This window comes from Pinus tabuliformis, chromosome 9 (assembly GCF_031772625.1).
Source record: "Pinus tabuliformis cultivar Carrire ecotype Pingquan chromosome 9, CPIR1, whole genome shotgun sequence".
Lineage (NCBI taxonomy): Eukaryota > Viridiplantae > Streptophyta > Pinopsida > Pinales > Pinaceae > Pinus > Pinus tabuliformis.
This window is the reverse complement of record NC_142307.1, coordinates 74,646,678-74,650,886: the sequence shown is the minus strand read 5'-3', so window position 1 is coordinate 74,650,886 and position 4,209 is coordinate 74,646,678.

The following is a 4,209-nucleotide window of genomic DNA, read 5'->3' as shown; positions in this document are numbered from 1 at the left end:
CCCAGGGTCGCGAATTGGTCGTACTATCTCCGTTTGACGTGCATGATAGCCCGTTGGAAAGATCTTTCCGAGGACTATGATGGAAAAGATTATTTTTAGACAAAAAAATCACTGGCGGTGGATTTCCCAAAAAACGTTGTTTAGGGCCTCAAAACGGCTCCAAAAGTTTAGGACCCAAAAACTGCTAAAAATAGTAAACTGTGCTATAATTAAGGAAACAGAAAAACTGAAAGAGACAGTTGTGGGTCCAAATGGGATAGGTGGGTGGCCACCAACATCCACCTGGATCAACATGGCTCACTAAAACATAGCTCCAACATTTTTAAGACCAAAAGGCATCTTTTTGTATGCAAACGTGCCCCAGGGACAAGTAAAAGTTGTCTTATGCTGGTCCTCTGGACGGATAGTAATTTGATTGTAACCAGAGAATCCATCCATGAACGAAAAAATTTGATTACCCACACATTCATCAACAATTTGATCAATAAAAGGCATGGGTTAGTTGTCTTTTGGACAAGATTTATTCAAATACCTAAAGTTGATGCATACTCAGATCATTCCTTGCTTTTTATCTACTGAGACTGGATTGGAAACCCACTCCGTTAGAGGAATGGGGTATATGAAACCTGCCTTAAGCAGCTTTTCAACTTCAGCTTTAATAGCTGTTGCTTTCTGAGGATTGACCGGTCAAAGCTTCTAACGAATAGATTTAGCATTTTCGTACGACTTGATCTCATGCTGGACTATAGATGGATCAATTCCAGGCATTTCCTCATAAGACCAAGCAAACACATCTCAAAACTCCTTAAAGAGGTCAATGTAAATTTGAATCTCTTTAGGGGAACAATCGGCTCCGATGAAGACATTTTCTATAACGTTAGGATTCCTAGAGATGTTTATAGGTACAGTTTTTGAGATAACCAACATATTACCTTCAGAAAATAATTGCGTTGGAGCCAAAGGGTTTGAAACTGTACAAACATATCTAGTAAGAAGATTGGAGAACCTGGATTCGACTTCATGCAATGGAGGTAGAAAATATGAATGATGATGTAAATATTCCCACGGTCGATCTACACCCATCATTGATTCTAAAATTGCTTCTTCAGATGGTAAAACTGTATCTAAGCAATCAAGAGCAAAAGTAGAGTCAAGGGTCCAAGTTGGAGCCACAACACCATCTAACTCCTCCTCTAAAAAAGGAGTGGGATGGTTGTCTGTAGAGTTAATGATAGATTGATAGCTAAGTTTACTGCAGACATGGGAAATGCCATTCCACCAACCTGCCCTCCATCTAATGTGGTCGTAGATAAAGGTAAGGTCCAAGGGTCTGAAAAATAATGAGTTCGAAAGAACTCTTTTCGTGAAGGCCCCTTGGAAGATGAAATTGCATTGATTCTAACTGTAGGAAGGGGAAGGTCAAATATACCCATCAAGGAAGAGTACATTTATTTTTGAGAAATCTAGTGTATATTCAGAGCTGCTAGTCCCACTAAGACAGGTAGCTATCTTAGAAACAAACAGATTAAAGTTACTTGTTTTTCCTTTACTAGAGAGAGATGGGAATGAATCAGAGAGTACCAACCTCAGTCTTCCGCTTGGCTCCTTGCTTGTTTCCTTTCCCCTTTGACAGAATCTCGCCACTGCTTCCTTACTTGTCCCGTTTTAAAGAGCACTTGTAGATTCACAGCAGCATAATACCATCAATTCATAGAGATCTTTCACTGTAAACAATATAGGATCAGATATATATTGACCATACAAATGCATGTACCAACACAATATTTAGAGATACACAAGAATATGAAGGAAAAGTCAAATAGCTTTATTAGTAAAAGTAGTAGAAGAGAGGATTACAACCACTTGGTCTGACCCAGCGCCATCCTCCCAGCTTGAAAGCCCTCTTCACCTCACACAAAGCAAGATCACCCAATAATGCCTTCAAAGAGAAACCAACAACAACTCTTTGCAAATTACCAAATTCCAACCTCTGGATCTCTTGGATGAGGGATCCACTTATAGATATTTGCAAGGGGGTGAGTCAGCTTCTAGGATTTTGATTAGTGTCATCTCTTTGATAGTTCTTAGTTCCACATGGAGATTTTAGATCTCTTACTCATCCCTGGGCGAACTCAGAGAGGCAAGTTTCAAATGAGCAGTTTCTAGAAGATTCTAAGGGTTTCCACCTAGCAAATTGCTTGTGCCATTTGTTTGCTGTCGCTCATCGTACCCTACAGAAGGGATTTTCAATATGCATCGCACTTTTTGCATGTGGTAGGTGAGATGCGATTTGCACTGGGCAGTCTGTATGGTCCTGATTTGACCATTTCTGAGTGGTTTTTCATGGAAAAATTCTGGGAGATGATGTAATCATCTGACCTTGCTCCTTTAGGGTATGAAACAACACTTTTAGGGACTTAGAAGCCCTTGGTTTATGGACATATGCGATTGGGGTAGGTGAATTCTTTGAGTGACTTCTCTTGAACATATCGGCGACACTGAAATGGATTGTTAGCGTTAACCACAAAAGTGGATGGTACGGTGGACAAATGGTGATATAACTGGTGAACGGAATAACCCAACCCGCCTCAATCATGGTGATGGAGTGAAAGTGTCATGTTCAAGAGTGACCTGCTACCAATAAAGTTTCTTCAAGTTTTCTTCCCAATTTTCCCCAGTCATTTCTGATCATTACCTCTTTATTTTTGTTAAGATTGAGGAGGATAACATATGCTTGTTCTATAATTTTCCCTTCGGGACAACTCGTTGCTATGTTTTAACGAGCTTAGCGACAGTGAAACTCGCTCTTGTCTGAATGGACAAGTTTGTTGCTATTGTTTTAACGAGTTTAACGACAAGGATAACTCGGTCCTTTTCAATTTTAGAGAGTTTGAAAAGAGACGGAAAAAAAACTCCAATATTCTTTTTTCGTAATATAATCCCTTAAGTCTGAAAAAGTATGAAACCATGCAAAAGGGATGACTTTTTGATAGTTTTAACGAGCCGAACAAGACAAACGCTCGATCTTTTTGTGTAATAATCCCTCAAGTCCAAAAAGATTAAAATATAGAGGAGGGATAGCACTTCCAGTCACTTTAACGAGATGGAGAGGCCAATTGCTCGGAAATCTTTTCATATTTTACGAGTCAGATGAAAAGAGCTTAAAGAAGACTCGTTTTTTGAGGAACGAGTGATGTTTTCAGATAGAAGATGGTTCCAGGTAAGGTTTGGAACTTTCCAATCACAGCAGTGTAAAAAGGTGGATATAGGGTCACTCGTCATAGCTATTCCTCAAGAGGGGTAAATAATCAAATGGAGGCGAATGATTGGCTAAAACAGAGTGGAGGTGATGGTAAGAACACGACCAAGGCTCAAAAGCTAATGATAATCATTCACAACAGTTATTTACCGAAGGTGGGTTCATTTTTTAATGAGCTTAAACTCTGGTGGAACATATGCTCATTGCTACGTTTAATTTTTAACGAGATTTAACTTCGTGTGAAACTGATTGTGCCTGTTATCACCCCAAGAAACTCTCCTAGGTTGTTTATCAGAGATGCTCGAGAACATTACAAACTCAACAAAATGCTGGAAAATTGGTGGATGAATGAAAGAAATGTTGCATATTCAAGCCAGATAACCACTTCTACTATGCTTAACCCTAGACATGGGTGAACACCCCCAGACTACAAGGCTTTAGACCACCAATTACTCACAGTTTTAAGGAAAATGTGATGATGGAGAATACTGATCACACGAGCAGAAGCACAAGACCCTGTGATGGCCAACTGCAACCAGTTAAGAGGTCTGTAAATCTATTTCCTAATGCACAGATAAGGATGACAACTCTTTGGCATTAAAACAACAGAAACCTGCGTACAAATTCAATGAAACATCTAGATTCTAACACAGAGGTGGGATGACAGCCCCTCTAATGCTAAACATCAACAACACATGAATAAATACATAACAGGCACAGCCTGGAAAAAAGAAGAAGAAGTGGAAAGTGAGCAATCAATAGCAAAAGAAGCTTGTATTAGATGGAAATGAAGACCAGAAGCTGCAGGTGTCACAATAGTTGTAGTCTACAGAAGTTGAAGTTTACACCAAAATAACATTCATCAACCCTATTACATTCTGTCTTCTAGATATATATAGAAGTTGATTACAAAAACACTCTGCTGTGTTATACGAGGAAGGCTAATAATG